The following is a 27,273-nucleotide window of genomic DNA, read 5'->3' as shown; positions in this document are numbered from 1 at the left end:
GCTTTCATTCTCAAATTCATAATTCTCTCTGTCTGCAGTATTTGCCCTGGTTCACAAGAATAGTATCATATTAAGGTTCCTTAATTTTCCTTACAGATTATGCGTTTGGTTAGACCTCATATCAATACCCTGGTCATTTTTCAGTTCAGGCATTGCAACAAGGAGCAGGTCCACAGGGTACTCTGCCGCAGCCCAACAGCACCGATGTCCTGCGGAGTGTTCCTGGTAGTGGTGGCTTCTGCTCAGCCAAAGGCATAATACAGTGCACCCGCTGGAAGACAAAGCTAATAAAAGGTCAGTGTCAGTTTGAACTGATCAGAAGGATTCTACTGAAACTGCTTTATCTTGTTTTCTTTTCTCTTTTTTTCATTTCCTTTCCTCTTCCTTTCCTTTTCTTTTTGAAATAGACTTCAATCCCATATCTCATTTCAGCTTACAATCCTTTCTAATGGGCTCACTGATTAGCAGTATTTTTTTAAGTGGAAAGGCAAGCTCTTTTTGCTAATCATAAAAAGCAGCAAGTTTATTCAGCGCAAAGCAGAATGTGTTCATGAGCTGCTAAATAATAAACTCCTTTTAACAGCAAAACATACTGTATATTTCATTGTGATAGCAGAGGATGCGGGACATATTCTATAGCAGGACAGTTTGATAGGTACAGTTCAACTTTATTCTCACCTATTTTATATTTCAAGATGGACTGGATTAAAAACTGCTCACATTTTACACGTGTTCTTTAGGAATGACTTCCAGCCCAGAAGAGAGGATCTCTACAGAGCACCAACGTGGCTTGCAAGCTTAGAGAGTCTCCATGTGGGCACAACTCTTAGGTGGTCTCAAAGCCCTCCCATGATGTTAAGTCAGTCTGCTCAGCTTCTAGTGAATTTGTTTGGTGGCTAGAATATTTTCCCCAAAGACACACTTCACATGAGTTTTTGCTGAATATCAATGTAATGAAAATCAGTTCTGAAATGGCATGTGCACCAAAATGAATATAGATAGTAGAAATATGATTCTGAAGAGTAACAAGGGCATGAAAATACATCAGGTGATCTCTTTGTTTGGTCAAAACACCTGCAGCGAGGAATGTGAACACTCAAACTGAACTGCTTACAAAGAATTACTGCGGATAGTATTTAGTGCATAGTTCCCGATGAAAGCCTATTTGGGAAATAAACAATATGCTTTTTGCCCTGCACACAAACCTAGACAGAAGTAGAACTTGTCAGATTAACCCTGAATTATTCCTTGAGCTCAGGGCTCCACTTTCACACCTGTTAAGTCCACAACAAAACTCCTCCTGATTTCAGTGCTGGAACATCAAGTCTGTACTCTGGATGGTGCGTGGGGACCATTTTATTAAACATACTAAGACTTACTGCCAAGGTAGACTTTTCCATCCAGCTGTTGAGCAGCTTCAGGAAGCCAAGAGTGTAGTTTTGCTGGGCCTGAGAGAATATGATCATTTGGCCGTTGAGTATGAAAGAAGTTAGATTAGAAATTTGATTTGCTGAAGATAAGGTAAGGTAAAGTGGATCTGGTCTAGTATTGTAGATATAAATACCATCCAAAATATGAATTTGACAGAGGTGGTGTTGATTGGCAAGTCACAGAGAGAAAACTGTAGAGGAATTCTGGCCTCACTGAAGTGAGTTTGTAGTGATGCCATTTGTACCATATTTTGCCCCTTCAGGATCTCCATTGGATGGAGGCGTCTCCAAGGGGCTGTGCTAGATACACATTGCCATAGAGATAAACACCATGATTTTCTCTCTATTGACAGATACAACCTAAGTACCTGAGGTAAAAGAGAAAAACTGCAATGGATGTCTCTAATTGCTCAAAGCTGTGTTCCTCAGTGCTTTATTTTTCCAGTTACTTTCATGCTGGACATAGTCACCCATGCATTTGAAAAGAGTATTTCTTCTCAGCTGATGTTGGTGTGGGTGGAATTCTGCGTGAGGCTGCAAAGGCTCATAACATTGCTAGCTGCAAGTTTCATTCCTCCAGCCAACTCTCCATGTCATCAGCATTAAAAATCCTGAAGGAAGGACTTTCTCAGACAGAAACCACTCTGTTGTATTCTTTCTTCTGCAGTGGGCTCGGGCCTAGAACTCTAGGACAAGCCTGAAACAAACTTTTCTGAAGAATACCTTTTAAGATTAATCTTCCAAATTATTACAAATTTGTTTGTAATACTATGTAGCACTTAAATATGAGGAGGGTTCATCTTCAGCGTAATGTAGACACGTTATCTAGTGAATTTAACCAATTAAGTCACATCAAAACATTACAACTTGCAAACTTCTTAGCAAAGACTATTATATTGGAGCCAGATGTTCAATGAAACTATTAATAGAATCTTCTGAAATGGAAAAAAAACCCACATCCTAAAACCTCATCTGTATCCCACGATGTTAGTAAGCGAAGATTTAGCACGCAAGTGGAAACATAGGCAGAATGCTTATGTTCTTCTGTAAATTCCAACCTATTAGATACTGCTTAGGGATTAACATATGAAATCAATGCTTCCTTTGATTCATTTTCTTTAAATTATATTAACTGTTTCTGGGAAATATGTTAATATGAGAGTGATATTACCAGTTTCCCTCTCTGCCTTTCGTAAGGAAGTAAACAAGCCCAAAGACCACTCTAAGCTGTGCAAAGGCTTTTGAGAAAAACATTTTGCAGGCTATCTGACAGCCAGTGTAACTTGAACTGCCAGGATTCATTTTTCTTAGAAAATCTGGAGTAAATGTATCACGAAGTTGTTCATTTAATGTAAGTGTACTTCTGGGCTTAAAAGTAAATCTGACCCAAAAATTCATGAATCGTAGTCCACGGACATCTGTGCCAGCAGTGAGGCAAAGCTGAGCAAAAATACATTTTCAAATTCTCTCCTTACCTCTAATTCATATAATTTAACAAATGTTTACTAGAGTTTTAATGGATCTAGTAAATCATGCCAAAAGATGTCTATGGAACTAATTTTCTAAAGCAATTAGAGATGAATATTTCATTTAGTATTTTGTTGTATCAGTACTCAAAATAACACCTCCAAATTGCCAAGGAAATATGGAGGAAATTGTCACCAAAGGCAATGGAGATGTTCACACTGGAATCAACCTCTTGCTTAGGGGTCTGGGTGTCTGGTGGTCACAAGGGTGAAACATCCCAGCAGCGCTCGCTCGCTCCAGTATCTCTGAGCAATACTGATGGTGTTCACACGTGGCTGTTGCAACGCACACCTTCTCTAGGTACTTGGAATTGCATTCGTTTTGGGGCACTGTACTGTCAAAAAACTTCTCTAGAGAGCAGACTGTCATCAGGCGCTTAAGTTAGGCAGTCAGGGTGCCCATCAGGAAGGCTGTTGTCTGAGTATAAGCAGTGGAGACCTCTTATCTTGTTGACTAGAGGAAGAGTGTGCTATCCTTTCTTAGGTTGCAAGTGTTCCCAGCTGGTACGGAGAGACAGAGCACCACACTGTGTATTGGGGCAGTCTCAGCCATTTCACGGGTAGGGCCTGTTCCTAGTCCCACTCTCACCGCCTGTTAAGTCAGCCTAAACTTTGAGACTTTGAGGTCTGGGTTTTCAAGGCTTCTTTCTTACTGTTTCAGTTTTTCAATTAAAGAGGAGATGGGACTGTAGTATCCAGCTGGATGCAGACGGAGAGCTGTCATGCTGCATATGTCACTGGTTTTGGTTTTAATTTGGTTTTGTGATTTCAGAGGCAGCCCAGTCTTGGCCTTTGCTTAGGCTCAGTGCATAATTGCGTTGCCTCTGCTGACTGCACTGACTGACACCATCCTAGGAAATTGTTCAAGTGGCTGAAATCCAACTTCCCAGGACCTCCAGAGACTTTCCTGATCTGTTGTTTTTCTACCCACTGAACTCACCAAAGCTTGCCTTCGGTTAAGAGCCCAGCTGATACCTTGTATCTTAAATAACTCTGGAAAAGGCTAGGCGTACCCCTGGGAGTGGGCTTATACCCTCCACTCGGCACATCAGCTATTTCGAGGCACTGGTGCTGTGGTCTTGCAACCAGCTGGATTCTGCCTGCTGGTAAGAGGTGTTTTGCAGAGCTGCTAGAGAGGACGGCAAATGAAAATCACACTGCCTCCCTGTTTCCTCTCTGAAACAGAGACTATGCCAGTCTTCGGTAAAGTAGTGCCACTACACAGCTGCTATTTGGAGGACTAGCTAGCCCACTAAGCTGCCCAGAGAGCAATAGGAGATTGGTAGGTGCCAGGCATGGTGGGAGAGGAAGGAACACTGCTCTAGATGCCTGCTTGACCTCATTCTCCGAAGTTGCACTTTAAAGAGCAAAATAATGTTTAGCTATCTTGGACATCATTTGGATAGAGAGAATGCCCACCGGTTGGGCTGCCACAGCAGCAGGTTTGCAGCGTGCTGCTCAAGGAAGGTGGGAAGGAACACAATTCCCCGGTCACCTTTGCTCCTCTGGTGCAAAGTTTCATTGAGGTGCAACTGAGCAGGCAGCTGAAATTCTTTAGGGATAGGGCACGATTCAGAAAAAGGCAAGGAAAGCAGCATGCCTGTTGGTGATCCCTGTAGAGGTTTACCAAATTGGCCTCTTCATAAGGGAAAACTAGCAGCCACTGAAGTAAATTCATTGCTCTCCCTCCTTCTTTGCTCTGCTAGAGATTGCTGCAGGTGATGTTTTTTAAATTTTTTAAAAATACATTATTTGAGTGAAAGCAGGGATGGATCAGAGCCAGAGTGCTTTCTACTCCCACTTCACACATTAGTTTAAAGATTCTTGCATTGATTGATGTTGGCAAAGCTGTGCATGGTTGTTTCTTGCACCGGTGTTAAGGCTGCGGTTACCTCATGCTATTTTGTGGAACTAAAGCAAGCTGCAATACAGCTATACCCAGCATCCATGTTATTGTTTTACTCACCAGAAAAGCAATGGGAAACATCAGCTTTTATTCTAGAGAACAGTACAACATAGAGATGGCTGCACAGCCAGGGTCTACTCTTTATGAAACATTATTTGATTATTTTAATTTGATTTCTTCTATTTCAAGCAGAAATCTGTGAACCAGAAATCAAAGAAAATTTGATTTCAGAAGCACCTGACTGCAATACATTTGAACCAAAATATTTCCCTCACTCGGCAGCTGCCCCAGGGGACCATAAAATTCTTGTTGCCAGCACCAAGGTCTGCAGAGCAGCGAGGGAGCCCCCAGGGTGTCTGTCTCCTGGGCCTCCCTGCTGTCCACGTCACTTCAGAGCAGCCCAAAGCTTCCAGCTCCTCCATCCCCGCTTTCTCATGGGAACACTGGCGTTTCTAAGAGACCCATGTCCAGCTCTCGTTTAGGGATTTCAGGATATTACTCTAGAGGCTGGAGCAGAGTGTGTTCAGGCTCTGCATGTTCAATTCATTAATTCCGTACCCAGGAACACAGAAGAGTATTCAAGAAATCAAAATCTCAAAGTAACTGGACAAGAGTGAAATGTCAGACTCTTATATTTCTGCATTACTTGTTATAGGCTTTCTGTACACAGCATTTTAAATTATTTAGATCAGAACAGAATATGCATACCACAAACTGGGAACATTTATGTGGTCTTAGATATATCAGGCATAGCTTTTTATTTTCAATAGGATTTGTAAAACAAACCAGTTACCTCCAAACACGGCACAGTAGCGTTCACTCCTCTTCTCTGAATAACTCCAACTCATCCTTAGCAGGGCTGACTTTGATTTTAAAGGTAATTCTGAAGAATTATTTAATTTTGTTTTTCCTTTGCAGTACCCAGGCTGCAGGTGTCTGACGAAAATATTCCCAAGGTAAATGTTACTACTCACGGTTCCTGTGTTTCTGCTGCAAATTATTACTGACTTACAATAAGCACGATAGACTGATTAGACTAACAGTTGGCTTGGATTATGACTTACAGGCTTTCCTACTTGAATTTAGATGCATACAATATAGAGTGTAACAACCACACAATTACACAGATTCTTTCTTAGAAATTGCCCAGCAGGGATGGATGATCCCCACTCAAATTTTCCGTTGAAAATTATTAATATATGAGCAGAACTGCAGTTTCAGCTTCTCTCTGTTTTTTTTCACAGCTGAGGAATATGACTGTAAGCCTCAGGATATATTCATGTGTCTCTGAACTTACCTTTTTTTTTGTGTTAAGAATTTGGCTACAGAGCCAAGTTGAGTTTACACTACACAATAAGATTCAGAGATATAACAGTACTGATCTCTGTTGACATCAAGAAAAGTCCTGCAAATGCCATAGGACTGAGTTCTGAATAATTTTGGGAGCATTCATATATTTTCAGAAATTTCAAGGCAAAATCATAGTCTTAAGGATAAGAATTTTACTGACTCTGCACTGTAAAACTGCTGGATATTCTGTTTTTCAGATGATGCTTGAATATATGTGTTTTTCATTCTCAGACTAGAATGTTAGTAAGCCAGCTAGCAAGCCTGCTTCAGATTAATTTAACCTGGAACAACATCTTTCATATCATCAAGTTATTTCATAGCTGAGGTTCAGGAAGTATTTGTTATTTTCATCTTCTGTTAGTTTTAATTTTGGTTCCAGGCACAGATGAAGCAACACTCTTCCTGTAGAAAATCTGATGAGCATGATATAGTCTAAGCAGGGACTTGAATATCTAGTCCTGACTTACGTGCTTACCTGTGTACGCTTTCCAGACAAGCTTGGCTTGTGTTTCTGACCACTGCACTGGTGTAGGCATGGGGTGCCCAGCTCAGCACCCAGCATATAGGAGAACCAAATCTAAGCTATCAACACAGGGTAGACATCCCCAAGAAACTAATCAATAATCTACAGGGGGCTGGGGGTCCTCCCCCTTTTCTGTTTATTATATACAGTCTGTCATTTCAGCGGTGTCCTTGTCTGCTGTTCATCATATAGTATCTAGTTTTATGTTTGCAACAGTTACCTGGTTGATGGTTTTCAATTTCTCTGAAAAGACTAAATACTTTATTCTCTCTCCTGGGACACTTTTACCTATTCTTTATCTTTTCAAGTTGCTTCTTTGAGCTGAAATCCCCCCCGACAGTTCTTAAAAGGTCAGCTCTTCTTTATTTAAAAAAAACGTAGGTTTTTTTGTCCATCTAATTCCCAACAGTTATTTAACACTTGTGAATTTCTATTTTCTTTTTTTTTTCCCTCCCCATTCAGGCCTGCCCTGGCCATTTCTGTTACATTTCAGACAAGGGAATGCTGAAAATCTGGGGTCAGTTCTCAGGTTGCACCAAGAGCAGGTTGTGACATGTGTGTTCATCAGATGCAGATGGGGCTCACAGAACAAGCTCCCTTCAACTCTTCTGGGATTTCCAGGCCCTGGAAACATCTTACTAGTGGTCTACACAGGTGATCCAGAGACAAATTGCCATCAGCTGCTCATGCACCAGGCCAGCCCCTTTGATATCACTGTATCACCAGGCCAGTATATAGCTGGGTCTCAGTTTTAAGCCCAGTTGCTCTTAAAAGAATGACACCTTGTTCAATTGCAGGTTAAAAAAAAAAAAAAGTCAACGGACAGGTCTGAACTTTTTGGCGTGACTCCTGCTTTTGTTTAGGTGTATGAAACTAATTTTTTAAGATAAAATAAACTTCACAATTTTTTATCCTCCTCTGCATAGCATATGACAGCATAGTGCATTAGGCAAATGAAAGTCCACTTCTAAGTCAGAAATTAATTCATTTAAAGACCTACCCAGAGGGACACAACTTGAGGAGATAAAAGGTTGCTGTGGTCTGTGTTTTCATACTAGCTCCATGATGGAATTTTCAGTGCCCAGAAGCTGGGTTTCCCTGCTGGTTTCCCAGGTGCTGGCGTGGATAGACTTCAGGAACACTCCTGGGTTCTTGCTACTTACTTTGATGTTGACCTAGAGAACAGCTTGTGCATACTTTTAAGTAGAGCTGTAATGGGGAATGCAGCTCTGTTTGCAGTTTTGGCAGATAACGGGCTTGTTTCCCTCCTCCTCCTCCTCTTCAGTTGAATGTAAACTCTTAGCATCTAATGTAATGCTCTCTGCTCATTCTTCTTTTAACGCTGTAAGATTTCAAGGTAGGTACAAGTTTGCCTGAAATCCCGTTGTGGCAGCTTCTGGATTTGATGAGTACTACTGACACAGATTGAGGCATCGTGAAGGGAATCCCGGCCACACACTGAAAATATGAATTCTCTGTCATGCTAATGTCAATGTTCTTTCTCCTGGTGACGTCGTCTTACTTCTTCCCCCACCTGCACCTCAAACTCCCACTCTGTAGAGGCTTCCTTTGTGCATGATTAGTCACTGCTTCTTCCTGCCAAAATAAACCTACCTACGTTTTTCTTGTTATCGTGTCTGCAAGGGCCCTGCAATTCTCTCTGACTTGCTTTGTTTGAGCAGTTCATCCCTTTTCATTTCTTTCCGTCTTCATTGCCATTAGAAAGTATTCATTACGGGGGGTGAGAGGCCAGGAGAGGTCAAGAAAAGCTGCATGTGCCCTTTCAATCAGCTGTTTCCTAATGGTAGGTAAAATTTTTGCAGAGCTGTGCTCAATGTTAAGCCATTTCAGTGTAGCTTTAGAAATTGTGCAGCTTTTGTGAATTTTGATTTGCAGTTTGGTGGTAAAGCAGAGCTATATCCAGCAAAACTGAGACAACTGCAACGAAAACATTTCATTCTGAGATTCTGAAATTTCACATCACATGGTTTTGAAGGCAACTTATTATGAAAGTACTGCAGAGCCATGCAAAAAAAAAAAAAAAAAAAGGAAAGAAAGAAAAAGGCCCACAATTAACTTACAGAATTTTTCCTTTTAGATAGGATGAAAATTTATTCTTGCCTCCCTCCCGAGGAACAGCTTTGAGTGTTCAAGCTGAATTGCAAACAGTTGTCGAGCTGTAAGTAGATAGAAAGGATGGACACTAGTAATACCACAACTACAGGAGTCTTAGTGCCAGACTCCAGAAAATTAATTGCACCCTCAGAAGACGCAGGTGGAATCTCTATTAACATTTTTTAACTCAAACATCTTTTTCTCGAAGGGGATGATAGCTCTTGCTGAGAGACCTTCCAAACTTACGGAATATGATCCGAGGTAACTGAATCTTTTGTAAACTCACACACTGAAAGTCTCCTTATGGTAGAGGAAAGGTAATCCAAGACACAGTCTAAGCAGCTCATCTGAGAGCACTGGAGATTTCTGACTGTTGCAAGTCACTTCAAGATGACTGAATATAACAGCAGCTTTGCTTCGAAGGAAGTTTTAGGCATGGATGTTCTTGCTGTTGCATCTTAACTGGCCCAACAGACTACATATCAATGCAAATATTCAGACAGGCTGCATGCAGGAAAAATTGCTGCATTTAGTAATAATTTTGTCTGGTTATGTTTTAGAAAATAGATGGGAAAATAAAGCAAGGGCACGTGTGAGGAATAAATCTTGCACCTTTCTGAACAGGATCTGCAAGTTCTCACAGCAGTAAGTATAGATTTACCCCCTGAATCCAGCTTGTGGGGAGAGAGGGAGCTAATTAAGGAAACCTACGACATTATCAAGTGTTTCCCCACCAAACTGCTCGGAGAAGGGTGGTGCTGACGGTGCCGCACCCAGCCAGGGCACATCTCCCAGGGTGGGAAGCCGCCGGGAGCGCCTGGGTTTGCCGACATTACATCGCCACCTGGTGACTTGCCGGGGAGAGCAGCCCTGAAGCCCGGTATTAGCCACTTCGGTCGGTACAGGGACAGTCCACCCCCTCCACTGCCAGCACTGTGCTAACAACAAGCCCTGCGCAAACTCCATCGGCGCAGCCGTGCCCGCACATCCCCCCTTCTGGCAGGGCTGCAGCCGGGGGGCGAGAGCTGTTAGGAAATGTCGCTAAAGTGCTGATGGTAGCTTTCCGAGAAGGACTGCAAGTAGTAGGTTTGGCCAAGAGGGTGATGGTCTTGGGCTCAAACCTGCTGCTGTGTTTGCTGTCCTGTCCTCCTAATTTCAGGATCTTTTTCTTCTTTTGCTCGGCTTTGAAGATGGTCTTCTCCACATTCCTTCTGTGTCACCACATCCAGTCTTTCCCCTAAAACGTAGGGAAAAGTGGAGCTGGTCAGCTAACATGCATAAACAAATCATCATTTAAGCACTTGGCGAAGCAGCGCTTAATGTTGGGACAAATGGTTCCCTTACTTTCATCTATGCGATGTTTTCATCTGTATAAAAAGGCATAAATAACGTAAGAAATTAAGTGAACAGCTAAAAAAATTCTATAGCTGTGCTGATGGCAAGATACGCCAACAGGCAGAGACAGAGCCCAAGTGAATTGTGAAAATCTGATGCTCGGTCTTGAACAAGGACGGGTGACTCATTCTGACTACCAAGACGACTCAGAATTTTTTTTTATTTCTTCTGAAAAGAAGAAAACTATGTGAACCACTAGAACCAGCAAACACTTGAGATTGTGGTTATATGGAAAAGAGACTAAGACCTCAAATACAGTAACTGAGTGTACTGGTTACTTTTGCTAACGGCATCTTTTTATCTTTGAGAATGAAAGGAAAACTCTTTGAGGGTTGAAGAGTTACTACCTGTTAGAAGAAGTACAACTATAGGTGTAAAATGTATTTATATATTTGCTAATGGTTTTATCTCGATAAAGAGTAGTATGAAAGTTCCCCTTGTTAATTGCACTTCAATTTGAGCACATTAATTACACTAATTAGAAAGTCAGCATGATAAGCCTTATTAACAAATAGTGCCATGTTTTAAAAATATAGCTTAGTAAATAATAATTAAAAAAAATATATTGATCTGAGCCCCAGAAAACTTCACATATGGTGAAGTTAAATATGACTAGTAATGTTTAGCTGGAAGGATTTCCTGAAAGTATAACATTAGCAAATCATCTCTCTTTTAACCTGTCTAAAGTTCCTGTAAACACTTATCACTACAATGCTCAATATACCCGCTGCTGACCATGCTTAAAATAGTGGTCAGTGTTTCATACGCCCTTTGGGAAATGGGAACAAAAGAAACCCCGCATTTGGACTAGCTGGATAAGCACAAGGCTACAACAGAAGGTGGCTGAATGGTAAGGAAACAATACAGAAAAAAAACCTGCTTTTGGAAGAGATTCATTCTAGACTTGAATGAACTAAGAAGAAACCATCATCTATGAACAATATTTATTTTGGCTTGAGAGAGAGACACATGTTCACTGCCTAGAGGCACAAAGAAGTCATATGGAGAACTAAAATCTGGTTACATAAATAAAAATAATCATAGATGGCCAGGGCCATGGCTGTTCAGGAAATCTACATAGTACTATAATTCCTACACGTTCTGCTTAATTTTGCAAGTCCTGCATTATTTTAATGGCAGTTAGTGAACTCAAGAGTCTATACAAAAGTAACAGACAGCAAGATTACATTTAATTTCATAACTTGCAAGTCTTAAAGGCTCTACTGGAAAGCATTCCAAATATACTGGACACAAATGCACGTGGTTTGACTGATCAATAATCAGAGTTCATTTCAAAGAAGTATAACTGCAAAAGCCTCTGCTGAAAAATAGAGCTTTATGTATTTGCAGATACACTGTCCTGTATTTCTGTTTACAATCCTGTTTTTTATAACTAATCAGAGACTATATTTTTTCTCCCTACTGAAGAAGCTGAGAAAAATGGCTTCTGTAAGATACTTGGATGATTAAAGGAGAGTGGGATGAGCGCTGTCCATGATGAAGAGTGAATGTGCTCAGTGAATGGATGATCACAGGCTCAGGGAGGCTCTGGGGAGCCAGGTGAAGGTCACCAGCAAATCATAGCTTGTCTTGTGCTGTGGCGTTTTTCTCAAGATCTGTCTCCAAACGTCATAAAAGTTTAGTAGTTGAGGCCAACCATAAAGGAAAAAACCAAAACCCCTGCATGTAGTTTGTTCAGCAAGTTAATTCATTATAAGGGTTGATCTTTAGACTCAGCGAAGCAATATTGCCTCCCTTTAATCCAGTTTAAGCTTGCAAGGTTACAACCAGCTGCAGTTACATTCATTAGACATTTTGTACTATCCAGTACCATCTTGTATTTATATTAAGACAGCATACAGGTCAGGTCCCTAAACCATGTAAGAGTTAGTCGTCCAGTCTGAAACCATCTGCTGGGGTCCCCCTCTAATCGATGTCCTTCCCATTTCTTGGTTTTACTGACACTCAAGCTGTGACTGAAGCATCCATGCCCATGTACATCCCACCTCCTCCAGGAGAAAACACAGTGATTTCACAAGAAAGGCACTTTCTGCTCCTAACAGTAGCTGCAGCCTGTCATTTTCAGGTGGTTTGGCTGCTCAATTGCCTAGTCTTGAGGCTGTTCATCATGAGCCTAACAGTCAAGTGGCAGGGAACACGTGTTCCTCAGGCAGAGCCGAAAGCTCTCTCCTAGATGGCTTGCTGTGCTCTGCGTTGCCTTCTCATCTTTTTTCATTTCACAGCTTTACTTTAATAGTAATTGGGTTTTGCTCTCTTACTGCTGGAACACCAAGGAATGGAAAAGGCATATCAAAGCCAGAACAAAATAGCTATTCAGGAATGAGACTAGAAAGTCCCTTTTCTCTTTCTGTTTTCAACTGTCTCCTAACAACGGCTCCTGCTAGGCAAAGTTTCAAGAGCAAAAACACCAGACCTGCACAAAAAGCAATTAGGGCTATTCTGCGAAAATCCATGCATTTAAAAAAATCTAGTCTTAATGGGAGGAGAAACTGTCATTCATGCTATTTATAGACCAATGACTCTCACTACTTTGCTGTTGTCAGATCATTTACTCATGGCACTTTTCTTTTGCAAAGACTGAATGTACATTATTGCATGACTGTGCCATGGTGTGGCACAGGGCTTGGAGCTGGGACTGCAGCCCTCACTTGGAGAAAGAGCATTGCTGACAGAGGGCAACTGGTGGATTATCTGGGCTTTAAAAGTCTGCACAGATCACCACAGATAGATAGGAAGGCTGTAGTTTCCCTGGCCTCAAAACTGCCTCACCTTTGGGCCAGCACAAGTATTTGTGCAATCAGGTGACGGGCAAGACTTGAGGAGCTGAAAAATAGCCCAGCCAAAACCAATAAAGAGGTTTATTTTTCAGCCTGCTCAGTACCCCGGTATAGTCACAGAAAAGCTTGTGCTAGTACAAGGAAGGAATGTGGAAATAAATGACTGGGGAGAAGGGCAGGACTGCCTCTTTCAATGGCTGTGCTTGCTTAGGTAGGCTGAAAGTGTCCTTTGAAGTACAGCCAAAGGATAGTCATCTAAAAATTATTGAGTCACTGCACAGCCCAGCTTGATTCCCTCTCCTTTGGAAAATGCAACTCAGACTGTTAAGGCTGTCAGGGAATTTAAAATTTGGAAAGTTTCCCCTATCTAGATACTTACTTTGGGAGGTAATCTCGATTAAAGTTTGGGGGAAAACAATCAAACTGGGTGACACACCATCCCTGAACACCGTTGGTTGTATGAAAGGCTTTGTCAGCTTAACAACGCAAAGAGAAATGGGAGGCTTGCGAGGCTCAGCTTTGCAAGCCAGTGCAACTGAAATGGGAGCAGGGTGAGACACACCATCTCTGCTTTTGGCAACAGATTCTCAAGGCCATGAAATGTTGACTCACTTCTTTTACTGGAATATGTTAGGACAGGATTGTAAGGATGTTTCCCCATTGCATGAGAAGGAACTGAGACATAGCCATTGGGCTGCTCTGATGTCAAGGATTTTTGTGAAATATTTGCAAGACAGCTGTGACATTAACTGTATTGTTAATGCAGAGGTAATGTAAATATGAGTGCATTGATGTCTATCTGCTAAAAACATCTTTATCTCAAAGGTACTGGTGGGACAAAAGCTTACAGCTTCCTTTAAATTAGCAGGTAATTTATCTTGCTTAAACCATAGAAGTGCATGTTTGCAGACAGCTCTTTAGAGAGTGTCACCTTTAAGGGACATCAGTCACCTCATCTGTCTGACCTGGGAGATTATCAATATGAAAGGAAAAACACACTGCTAGCAAGGTTTTACTTTATGGCTTTGTGACTAGAACCAAAGGTAATCTGTCCTATTTTGTAATAATTCCAGTATCAGCAATGAACCAAGCAAAAAATGGCCAATATTAACGGGGACTTGTCTAATCTGGTGGTCAGCAAGATGCAGCAGATCACCAAAGAAAGCTTGCCAGGGGTGTGGAGGATGTGAAAGAGCTGCCTGAAATACAGCAAACTGCAACAGCAGCCGAAGCAGCACAAGCAGCAGCAGCAGCTGAGCAAGCTGCTGTAGTACGAGCACTGGCGAGGCCAGAGACAGGCTGTAGACATTTATAATGAATTAGTCTGGGATGAAGAGATAAAGAAGGCCTTGTAAAATCACGTAAGAAGTCAGAACAAACCGTTCAAAGGAAAGTATTACCTGCAAGGAGTGTAATCTTAGCAGGAAAAAAATCAAGGTCATTCTAACTTTGCAGCAAAGGTGTACTTGTTTCAGGAAAGGCAGCAAAATCCTTTGTGTGTGAAGCATGTCAGAAAGGTTTTGACAAACAGTATGAAAGCAAAAGGCTGTTTAATTTGAGCCAGTAAATAGGGACAGGACTTACAAGATCAATACTCATTAGCTACCATTATCAAGGGTAAAATATGATCAGAAGTGACAGAGTTACATAACTTATCATCACCCACCAGATGAACTGTGGTAACTTATGTGGAAGCTGATGGTCATCATGACCCATGGAAAACAGAGCACCTATGAAGAAGATGAGACAATAGGCAGAAGTACACGTACACTGATAAGACTAACCTTGAGCTGTATCCTTAAGTACCGACTAACCAAGATTGTTGTTTAATATTCTAGTCCAATAGTGAGGATTTTTCCCTTACCTAGAGAATTTACAGTTTGTTTGTCTGAATATATAAAAGCCTGAAAATCTAAAGATAAGGCGGTATTTAGCCTCAGGGCTTCTCCTCAAACATATGTTCTCGGTAAAAAGCAAATGTTCAAACTAAATTTATGTTTCAGATCCTGCTTTGACAGTTAGCGTATGGACTCTTCCAGCATGTTCCAGTCATCAATCAAAATATGTGACCTTCAGTCATCTTCGAAATAATCTGTTTAGGAGCTCTACACAATTCCAAAGGTAATGTAACTTTATGAAAAATTAAATATGTGTTCAACTGCTGCTGAATGAAATGGTTGGTAGTGAAGAGAGAAAAGGGCTCTCTCTTCCTGCTGACCATCTTGGGGGAGGGTGTGTTTTCCTACACAGGGACTTTTCAAGGGCTTTCTACTTCACATATATGTGTGACATCTAAGAAACCAGAGAAGTGCTGGGCTGGTGGATGTGGAACAAAAAAGAAACATCGCTCAGATGTGATAAGTGCATAGCTCTGAACTCACACCTCATCTTTTTTTCTGCTGGGTTAGTCACCATTAAGTACAACACCAGTTGCCTCACACACATTCAGTCAAGCCCCTGCTGTGTCCTCAGAGCTCTTTACAGTTTGGGGCTGCTCTTGCCTTAATCTGAAGTTCATTGAAAATATGCTAGAAAAGGTGAGGTTTTTCGTCTGTGTATCTGGAGAAATATAGCCCAAGCAAGAGTGACCCTGGTATCCAGAACAGTGCAGTAGGACATGTCTAAGACACAGGCTGCAGAAGAGCATCAGCACCCAGCATCTCACCTCACAGACACTTCCCTTGATAGGAGGAAAGGGTTAGACAAAAAGTTGTTCATTCATTACAGAAAGAATCAGAGCAGGCTAAGCTGGGAAAACTATAAACTGTGAAATTACATAAAATTGAATGTGATAGGTGTAAATGTTAATTAGGAGCGAATTATCTTCTGTTAGCAACTGACTCACAGGTGTTCTGAGCCTCACAAAATGAGACAGGAATTCCTAAGGTAACAACAACAGCATTCTGACTTCGTTGCAAAATCTATGTGTCACTGTCTGTTGCAGTTCAGTCTAGTGGTTTAATTTATGCACTTTTTTATTTTTTGGAAAGGAGACCTAGGGAAAACAAAGTGTTGATATACTGAAGGGATACCACCAGTTCAACTTTGCATGCCGTGAGTTCTGTGGCTGGTGGATGCGGTCAGTCTAAGGTTATGCAGAGAAATGCAAGTGTGGAGGCTTTTATTTGTCTTTCCTGTTTGAATGCATGTATTTTCATGTAGAGTCAGAGGAAATTCCAGCACAGAAAGAGGGGTTCGGCAACTGGTAATACGAGCTTATAGATCTGGAGAAGACCTCCAGTCACTTGATGTTACAGCTGTCCATGCCAAACCATTTTTTTCTATAGTGGTAGTAAGTCCTATTTGAATACAGCTCTGGTGGGTTATCTTCGTGCTCCTGGTGGAAGACTATTCTGGAAGCTCAGTCCCAGCATTGAACCCTCAGAATATCCAAATGAAATGCATTTTTAACTGGTTGGTACCTGTTTGATTTGCTGCTAGTACAGTCCAGTAGTTTAAGCAGCATTCTTCATTTGCAGTAGTTACCATTCTGCAATGTTCCTGACGAAAAATCCTACCCTTTTCTAGCTTTCATTTTGTTAGGTAAATAAGCTATGCTCTTTCAGTTTTCTTCCTTCAAGTTGCCTGCAGGCATGTAAAACGTTAAGCAAAAATACAGGGAAAATACTGAGAAAGAAAATCTCTGTGCAGAGATAGAGGAGTGGAAGGGGTTATTTCAAAGGAAGTAACAGCAGAGGAGAAAAGGAAACAAAAATGTCTGTAGCCTGGGACAGAGTAGTATGAGGCAATGTGCAGCTGACAAATTTGGGTAAACCTTCTGACCTTGATTTCTTTGTAATCTATTAAAAAAAATGAAGGCATTCGTTGATGTATAAACCATTCTTTATACCATTGGTAGACAGAGAACTGTAAAGAATTGGGTTTTTTCATCTTTGAAGGAGTGATCTGCTATTTCTGAGCCATTTCTGAGAAAAACAAATTTCAAAATACTTGCTCAGAAGACTGCAAGACATGGGTATAACAAGAAAAAGTTGCTGTCTGTTTCTGTGTAGAAAACCATTGTCCTATGCTCCTCCAGCACTACCACACTCACCTGCCGCCCACACGTGCTGGTGACAAACTTGTGGTAGCAGACCCTGATGGAGCTGATCATGTCTATTCTGATATGATACCTGATTCATTTTTCATACATAGAAAACCAGAAGTGCTTTTTTGATTGCTTTCCATTATTCAGAAGCACGAAACAAAATAGGAAGTTCATTTAGTACCAGTGCTTGTTGCCCTCTTCATATTCATACTATGACAGACTAATCCACAGCAAGCTTTCTTGAGCTTTCTGCAGATGTAATATTTGTCTAAGTGTGTGAACTCGTGCATTTGGGCTACCAGGTCCAACAATGATAAGTGGCAAAACTCTCTATGACTCAAATTAGAAACAGACAGACTGGGGTACGAACTCAGATCTTCCTTGGTTTTCTCCATATCGTGCTTCCACAGTTGCTGGTCTGGTACTCAAGGTATGCCCTATCATCAGTACGTTGTAGTTGGATCAACAGGAGGGAGTTACCCGGGGTGTTCATCATTGCTCAAAAAAACGGGAGAGAATGCAGGAAATCCCAGGCATTTTCCTTTTTTAATGTATTTTGATTAAACAATAAAGGTTACAAAGGCTCTTCTAACTCTAAAATAAAAGGCTGGAAAAAAAGCTTACGTAAAAAAAATAAGAGGAGTCTTTAAATAGTCTTTAGACAGAGACTAAAACTATCTAAAATGCTTGAGCAAGTGAAAAATAAGTAAATTAGCCCAACTTTGGATGTAAATATATCATGTAAATAGATTAGTTCAATTAAGAGACTTACATTCCTGTTTTTAACACAGAAGTTAACTACCTCTTAAACAAATTATATTCTCAGGCAAAAGGTATGTCACAAATGTAAAAATAAAAAAGTGCAATTTACATTTTGAACTGATAAAAGGAAAGAAAAATTACATTTCAACGGCTTAGCCACCCTTTGTCAGATCTTTTGTAGCTCTTCAGACAGCATCAATTTAACACCATTATTTTCTGTAAATGTGCTATTTTCCTCTGCAGTTATTATGCAGAGTTCACCAGAGAACAACCAAATGATCTGAATATGCCTCTCGCAGCCGGTGTTTTTTTCCACCATGAAGCTGCTCGCTGGGTATAGATATGTGTATTTTGCTTGCTGTATATATTGAGTTTCTGTAATTTTCCAGGAAACCCAGCAACTCCCTTTGTTTAACATACATTTAAGTGTACGTCAAACAGAGCAAAGGAAGCCGTACCAACCATTCTGCTCTGAGGAAAAATTACAAAAGCTTTCATCGTCTGTAGACAGGGAGAGGATTCCTGACCTGAACTCTTGGTTGGAAGGAGATTGGCAATATGGAGAAAACAAGGCTGATGCCAGCAAGCATTTCACATTGATCTGCTTGCAAATAGCATTTACATTTTATTTTAGTTGTATTTGCCTGCTTATTCTCTTTATATATTAAAATTTAGCAATAATATTCTAATTGCTATTTATTTTAGTAAAAAGCATAATAAAACTTGCAGTAGGGGGATATTAAAAAGGATATTAGGAGATCATAGAATAATGATAAAGTAAAAATTGCTGCTGCTCAGGCAGATATTGACCATGCAAAGGAAATTAGAACAAAGTCTTTTGGAGAAAAAAAGAAAAGAAGAAATGGGACAGTCGTGTAGAGAGAATGGGATTAAGTTCAGCACAGTTTGCATCAGTTTTCTAGGAAGATTGCAGCAGAGGCTACTCTGGCCTACAGAAATAAATAGTTGAGCATTGAAACTAGATAAAGAAAATGGTTCTAAAGGTTAAAAAAGACAGAGGGAAACAGGTCCTAAAGGTTAAAAAAGACCAGGGAAACAGGATATTCTCCATCCCAGAGCTCTGGCTCAAGGTGTCAAAGATTTTATTTTTTATTTTAAATAAACACCAAATTGAGGGGCCGTAAATACCATGACTGTCGAATAACAAATGAATAACTTTTTTTTGAGAAAGATTAAAAAATAAGTTATGCAAACATTGCATCCTGTCGTCTGACCTCAGAATGCACAAAATTCTGAAACCTGACGGAAAAATAGAAACATTGTGCGGTAGTAGTTGGCAGACTGAAGCAAACTAACCTCTAGATCCATGAAACAAATAATTATTTTTTTAAGACAAGAAAGTAGAATAGTTTTCATCTACTTATACTTAAGCACAGTATTTCATTTCGTACCACCGGAAAAAATTGCTATTTAAAGTGAGGGAGACAAGATTTAATAGAAAAAATATGAAGCGGGTAAAAAGCTGCTTGAAGGGCGTATAGCAGTGGGCAGTCAGGAGACAGCTGGCTGGGGGAGGTAACAAGGAGCAAGTTTGGGGATGATCTCTGTGGGCCTTTATGGTTGCGCAGATGAGCTTTTATCGCATAACCTAGCAATTATTACTAAGTGTTTGATACTGCATCGTATGGATTGTATTTGCCTATTCCAGGAGCTCAGCATACATAGGTGCTCCTGTAGTAAATGATGTGTATGACTGGCAAAGTTTTGCATTGTTGTGGTTTAACCCCAGCCAGCAACTAAGCCCCACACAGCCGCTCGCTCACTCCCCCCCCCGGTGGGATGGGGGAGAGAATCAGAAGGGTAAAAGTAAGAAAACTCGTGGGTTGAGATAAAGACAGTTTAATAAGCAAAGCAATAGCCATGCACTCAAACAAAGCAAAACAAAGATTTCATTCACTCCTTCCCATCGGCAGGCAGGTGTTCAGCCATCTCCAGGGAAGCAGGGCTCTGTCATGCATAACAGGTACTTGGGAAGACAAACGCCATCACTCCAAACGTCCCCCCCTTCCTTCTTTTTCCCCCAGCTTTATGTGCTGAGCATGACGTCATATGGTATGGAATAGCCCTTTGGGTATTTGGTGTGACTTTGGTGTTGGTATGACTTTGGTCAGTTGGGGTCAGCTGTCCCAGCTGTGTCCCCTCCCAGCTTCTTGTGCACCCCAGCCTGCTCGCCGGTGGGGTGGGGTAAGAAGCAGAAAAGGCCTTGACTCTCTGTAAGCACTGCTCAGCAATAATGAAAACATCCCTGTGTTATCAACACTGTTTCCAGCACAAATCCAAAACATAGCCCCATACTAGCTACTATGAAGAAAATTATCTCTGTCACAGCCAAAACTAACACATGCATCTACGGTAGCAATGCCATGACTGGCCACACATATGCCCTTCAGGGAAATCATACAGCTCAGCAGGACTTGCTGACTGAGCCCAGAGCAAATGGCATGCCAAACTGCAAATCACTTAGGAAGCTCAGAGCTAGTTTTTGAGCTCCATGGAGAAGCTGAGGAAGGTGAGCAGCCTCTGTCTCAAGGCAGGTGAGACAGAGGCGACTCTGAAACAAAGGAGACCAGCACTGTCATCAGGACATCAAGTTGGATGCATTGCAGGGTCCAAGACTCAGCATTTAAAGAAGGCTCTGACTGAGCTGCTCAGTTATTAGCACCTTTGTATGACTGCTACCCCTTAGCAAAATGAGACATGGATCTCTCCAGATGTTGTCACTTTTTCACACATTACAACAAAGCATGAGATTTCTACTAATCCCTCTGCTTGGCTGAACAAAGCTCTCCTAGTGAATGGCAAATAAACAGACAGAACATAATAAACAAATGATTTTGTAAAGCTATTACCACTAAGCTTGAATTTTAAGAAATGCAAAAATGAGAAAAGACAGACTATTAACTCCATCTAAATGACTGGCCTTATTTCTATTCTAATAATCTATTTTAACTCCATGTAATCACAATATTGCATTGATTAGCTCACTGAAATGTAATCTTATTAGTGGTTCACAAGGTTGCATTTAATCTAGCTGATTATGCTAGTGCATCTCTGAGTAGTTGGTTCTGTATTGCTGCAGCTCCTAATGAACTGCCGGTGCATTAAAAGTCACCAAATAAAAGTTATTACCTAGTTTATTCTGATTTGTTCTAGTGTTCTGCAGACACTAGTCATTTTTCCTTTATTTGAAGTCTTATGTAAACTTTCTATTGCTAATAAGCCACCAAACCCCTTATAGCATATGTTTTCTGTATGTCAGCATCTATTTGTGGTCTTCATCATTAAAAAAAGCAAAACAAACCAAAACAACAAAAAACCCCAACCAACCAAACAGGTTTTCTTCCCATGAATACTAGTATAGCTTGTTTCTGCGCTCTCGCTCTGTTGATGACCTACTTGGTGAAGATTGCCTGACTTGGTTAGTAGCTCCACAGCTCTATTTGCAGAAGGAAATTACAGCTGCAAGACAGGATTTACAGTGGTTTCACTTTCTTTCAATACTGGATTAGTTCTTCTATTAATCCCTATTAAGAAAAGTAATTGTTTATAGAGAGCAGCTTTAATAGCAATGCTAAGGTTTTCACTCTGCTTTTGCCTGTGTATTGAAAGTCACTCAGCTGTGAAAGATTGCACTTCCATCTGGGGACTTGTGCCAAGGGAAAAGGAAGGTCACCCCTTGCAAATGGACAACAAAAGCACTTTATGCAGAAACTGCTGGTTTGGTACAAGAGTTAAAAGCCAGGACAATGGAGCTACGGCTGGTCAGGAAAAAGGAAACGTGGAACAAAGGAATAATTTTAGCCTGGTTGTAAGAAGGTTGCAACATCACTGAAGCCACTGTAATTACACCAGGGCTGAATTGAGCCACGCTGTCTTCAAAGAAACAAGCTGTATTTAGGAAGAATAAAAAGTGTAAGTTTTGATATAGCCTTTTGAGAGTGCATTAGCTGAACAGTGACATCTTTAGCCATCCCACTCTCCAGCACCTAATACCACAGAAAGCTAGGAGAGTGCAATGTGCTCCGCTGTCCTCCTCACTACTTGTCTATTTTACTTTCCTATATCAGGGAAAGAAACACTTGCCTCTACCCTGTCCAGAGGAGGCTCAACTTTGTAGGTCTCTGTGAGAGGGGATTAGTGTTGTAAATCTAGAGCTGTGCAGTAGAAATCACGGATGCTGGAATACATTTTCCAGATGTTTATTGCCTGGGTGTTTAAGGCTGTATTTGTGGCGGCAGTTCCTGGAGCTGTTCTAGATACATCTGATGGGATGAATAGTTTAAAAAGTTAAACAGCCATTTGCAGTCAATGGAAAGGGGGAAAGGGAAAGGACCTGGGGGAATGGGCTGGTGTTCAACCTCAAGGTCCATCTCTGGTTACCAGTGTGAGATGGCCTAAACTGCTCAGCATTTCCTCACATCTCAGGGGAATCTTGCTCCTGAAACGCTGCCAGAGTGACACTTGGTGCACACTCTGGTCCCTTGCTAAGGCAAGGCATTTCTTAGCAGCACTTAAACTGCCCAACTGTTGTACGTCAACACATACCTACATTTGGCCCCACCGGGATGACTCGTGCTCCTGTGCATGGTGGCTGTGTGGCATTAAAGTGCATTTCCAGTGCTCATACTTTTTTCCATCTATCAAGTTGAGCTTGACCATGAAGCCAACAAGCTTTGCAGCTGTTGCTAAAATGGTATCAACCTAGAAGTGGAACTGAAGGAGATAAAATTACTTGAGTGCTTGTAATTCTCTCTAGTTAAAACAGATGCCTTATACTAAAGGATGAATAACAATTTCATAGGATCTGTGTGAGCCACCTTTAGACTATTTTTACTTCTAGCTTATAGCCATGATGGTGATGGGAATGAGCAACCAAACCCAGCTTCCATCTGTGGACCACCCTGTTTGTCTCACCTGGAGCTGCAGGACAAGGTCACACCATGCCCTGAAAGCCTTTTTAAAATGGTAAGCATACAAAAATGCTTTTTGATGTAACTGAGGTGTGTGTTGCAATGTTGATACAGGTGTTTATAGTCTACATGGGAGAGAGATGCAGTTATGGGTATTTAGTCTGCAACAGTAGAAAAGAATGCATGATAAGAAAATAATTTCTATTTTTCCTCAGCTGCTTTATATGAAATGTATTTGAGACGCTGTAATCAGGCTTGTTTAGCGGTTCTACCTAGCGGTTCTCACCCTATGAGTGAGGAGACTGTCAGATCAGATCAAATGCAGTGGTATGATATTAGCTATAAACTGACTCTGAGGTCACGGTTTCATGATAAGTGACCCAGGGATTCTCCTGGCCTTAGGGGCAGCTTCGGATGGGAGCAGACAGCACAGAGGTTGGAAGAAGGAGCTTCTGCTGTGCTATTTACAGAGAAACAACAAGTGGACACAGTAATAACAGTAATAATCTGGCTAAACAACAAATCACAGAGTGGCTGAGGCTGGAAGGGACCTCTGGAGGTCCAACCCCCCCTGCTCAAGCAGGGCCACCTAGAGCAGGCTGCCTAGGACCACATCCACATGGCTTTTGAGTATCTCCAATGATGAAGACTCCACAATCTCTCTGGGCAACCTGTGCCAGAGCTCAGTCACTGTCACACTAAAAAAGCTATCAAACTTAGCTTCTACATACTGGGTCAGATACTTAACTGGGACCATCCTTGCTGGCGATATAGTCTGCAGTCCACTATTCTGTCTGGTGCTGAAAACTAACCTTACTCTCCCACGTAATTCAGAGTCCTTTCAAGATCCCGAATCTGCCATTCCTCTTTGTCTTATGCACTGCCCCTGGCTGACAAGATAGATGGATGTTTTCAGAGTAGAAGAAAATGTTAATGTTTTTTCCCCTCTTCCTACATGTTTTTGAAAAAAGCCCTGAAAATCATGACCCAAACTCTGCGTGGCACACTGTGGTGCCACCTGGGGAAATCAGCTTACCTGGTATTCAGCTTCATGCTAACTCCCAAGGGTGCCACCAGCAAGCCAAGAGGACAATAGTTCATGACCGTACTGCAGCTCCCATACTCTCTTTCCAAGCACGCTCCACGGGAGAGGGGAGCATAGGCAGAAATATACCTCTGTTTTGATTTATTGTCATATGACAGCCCCACCACTGAAGTGCTGTGCGTTTGCACGGCACCCGGGGGAGTGGAGGTGTGCTCTGTCCGTGCCTCCTTTCGCCACGGCTTTCCACTGCGCCACACAGTGCATCTCCAGAAAAACAGCTTCATAAAGGAACTAGAGCAATAAGCGTACAGCTATGAGCACGTCTCTCCACTCTGATTAAATGCCTGCTTTTTATTCATGGCTCCTTCCACTCTGATAAACATCAGAAACAGCCTAATTATGTTTTTCTCACTACTCAACTTGTGTTCATCAATCTTATCTACACATATCTCCACATTACACCGTAGAGACTTGGAGTCAGATTTTTCGAAGGCTTTTAAGCACCTTATGCACAATGATTTCTATCAACTATGACAAGGACATTTTCTATAAATTCTTGTTTTCACCATTCAACATAAGGAAAGCTGGAAGCTTAGAAAAACGTTACACAAATCATCTGAGTAGAAGTGAGGCAGAGAATGGAAAGTCTGATTGACTGTGGGTTTTCAGATTTCCAAATTAAGTTTCATACTAAACAGAAAAATAACTCTGAAACAGAGTTGATTTAAACAGTCTGTATTCTGCAATACAATTAGAAATTGCTAAATAGAACACCTAGAATTAAATTCTTACGAAATGCGGGCGATTACGAAAAATGGCATGTTACAATATTGTCAGAATGCTTTTCCTTGTATTGTCCTCTGAGACAATGTTTTGCCAAATCTGTACAATTTCACTCAGTTCAGTTTCAAGGAAGACACATTTTTTTAAGGGAAATTAAGTTCCCTGATCGCTGCCCAGCCGGCCCTGCCTGAACTGATGTTTTGTATGAGCTGAGCATGTCCATGGATTTTTTCTGGGATTCTAATGAAAACATGACCTAAGTCCTCCCTCTGGGATTGTTTGAAAGTTTCAGCTCCAGCCCTGTAAATAGTTGTATTCTGGTATAACCACTGTACAAAATGGACACATGTCCCCCCCCTTTCTTTCTGAGAAAACTCATGTCTAGAAACACCCTGAATAAAGCAGGGAGAAATGACATGACAGTTTTTTTAGTGGAGCAGCCATCAGGTTAGAGGTGCCCATCAGTTCCATATGGCTGTAATATCCTAGGGAATTCATGGTGCTTAAGGGCTGCCCTGGATATCACCGTGTAGAGCAGCATGGATATTAGTGAGACACGTCTCATGTCTTCAGCTCACAGAGCCCATCTGGGGCTTTGGGGACAGCTGCAAGTTTTGGAAGTGATGTGCTCAGAAGAGTCTGGATATGTTCAAGAGTGGAAAACCCCAAATTTTCCATTGAAGGCATGAAAGCCCTGCTTGGTCGGGTGTTTTCTGAGCCTTTACTAAAACGTGGCAATTCTGACAAGCCACAGTAGCAGAAATATTTCAGTTTGATAGAAAGTTGCCTGGGCAGTTCAAGTATAACGCAATAGTTTCCAGCATGGACAGAGAGCAGCATGAATGTGCCCCATGATAACAGGGTGACCAACAGAAACTGCACGTTAAGTAACAGAAAAAAATTCAGGCAGGATCTGGCCTTCTCTGGGCTGTAAAAAACATGCATATACAAGGAGGAGGGGAGGTGAAGATTCTGCTATATGCATGTTTTAAACATTGAACGAATTATATAGTTTACCATATGAAGTCAATTTCTAAAAACATTTTCAGTAAAACCTGAGTTGCTTAATGAATCCACTGTTCATCCATAAACAGTATATATGCTGAGAGTGCACCACCACCCTGAATGACACAGAAGACTTGCACCCATTGTATAACAGCATAACCCAGGTGTCTTCGCTAAGTGTGCAAGGGTACAAGAGCACAGCTGGAGCCAGTGCTTGCAGAGAGGTGTCATGCAGATTTGTGCACGGATTTCACGTGCTGAACAGGTGCCTATTAGAAAAACCACAGGACAATTTGCTCTGAAAAAGTACTGAAGTCAGATGGTCCTAGGTCAGACCATCCATAGTGTCTGGAAGTTCTTGGGATTTCAAAAAAAAAAACAACATTAGAAATCATCGCAGCAAACAAATATGGTGTAATTTTTCTCACCCTGTTCTCTAGTAGCCAGAGACGTGTTGCTGGCAGAAACCAAAGGCTCTTATCCCTTGCGCAGTAGGAACATGGATATTGTTGAAATTTGTGTGTGTTCTCAGCCTTTTCTGGAACATCTCGGTGTGGGGGAGAGATCTGCTCTGCAGCCATGTGTAGCACAAAGAAGTGTTTCGTTTTATCAGTTTTCCCTCACTCCCTCTTATCACCTTTATTGTGTGGCCTCTTTTTTGGGGGTTGTGGAATGGGGTAATAGAAGTTTTGTGTCCATTGTATTTTTATACATAATCATTAGGTCTCCCCTTCCTTGTCCCCTGCCTTCCACAAGAAATTCCGAGGCTGTTTCTTCTTCTCTTTTCATGCAAGAACTTTTCTAGATCCACGATGACTTGCAGTGCCCCTTTCAAGCTTGGTTCAATATCAGTGTCAGATGGTGCCACTCCAACTGGAAGCACTTTGCCTCAAGTTACATCATCACCATCGCACTGCTCGCTGTCTTCTTCTTTGCCAGGCTGCTTGTCTGGGTTGTTTTGTTTGTAGCTGTACATTGAACAACGGCCTTCCTTGAGCAGATTACAGTCCCCCTAATGCTTTCCAGCACCGGTAAGTGACTCTGTTTGGCAAGAACGTTCAGTGGGTAATCAAAGTTTATCATAATTTTGACTACAAAACACTCTGTCAAAACACAATATTGAATTATTTCAACTCCTAAAGTATTCATGTATTTTAACTTCAGGAACTGTAGGGCTTCTAGTGCAAAAAGAAAAGGTAGGCTTATGAGTGAATATCTTTAGAGAGGGTGGAATAATTAATTGGTAGGTCATTTCTGAGGAACTAAAGACATTCTTCAGATTAATAAAATATTGAATCATTCCCAGAACTAAAGAAAAGCAGCCATGCACAGTGTTTCGCTTTGTCACGTATCAGTGGAGGAGATACATCAGGTGCTGGTGAAAACATTTTGCTTTAGAAGAAACCACTTCAGAGTGTTCACCCAGGGCAGAAAGCAGAAGAAAGAAAATCATCTGTATGGTATCGGATCCACAGCCTGTTCTGCTGCCTGTGCTTTGAATGTCAGATAATAACCATGAATTTGTGTGGAACAGGGCTGGGTGAGCTTTGTGCCTAACACACATCAGTCGCCGAGGCAAGCTGCCTCGGTGTCAGCCGGGTGCGCAGCAAAGCAGCAGATCCTGGTGTACCTGGTACAGAGTTTTCTGAGGCAGGG

Source organism: Nipponia nippon, unplaced genomic scaffold (genome assembly GCF_047370975.1).
Source record: "Nipponia nippon isolate SJK-2023a ecotype South Korea unplaced genomic scaffold, ASM4737097v1 scaffold_6, whole genome shotgun sequence".
NCBI classification, from domain to species: Eukaryota; Metazoa; Chordata; class Aves; order Pelecaniformes; family Threskiornithidae; genus Nipponia; species Nipponia nippon.
Note: the sequence above shows the minus strand (reverse complement) of the source record.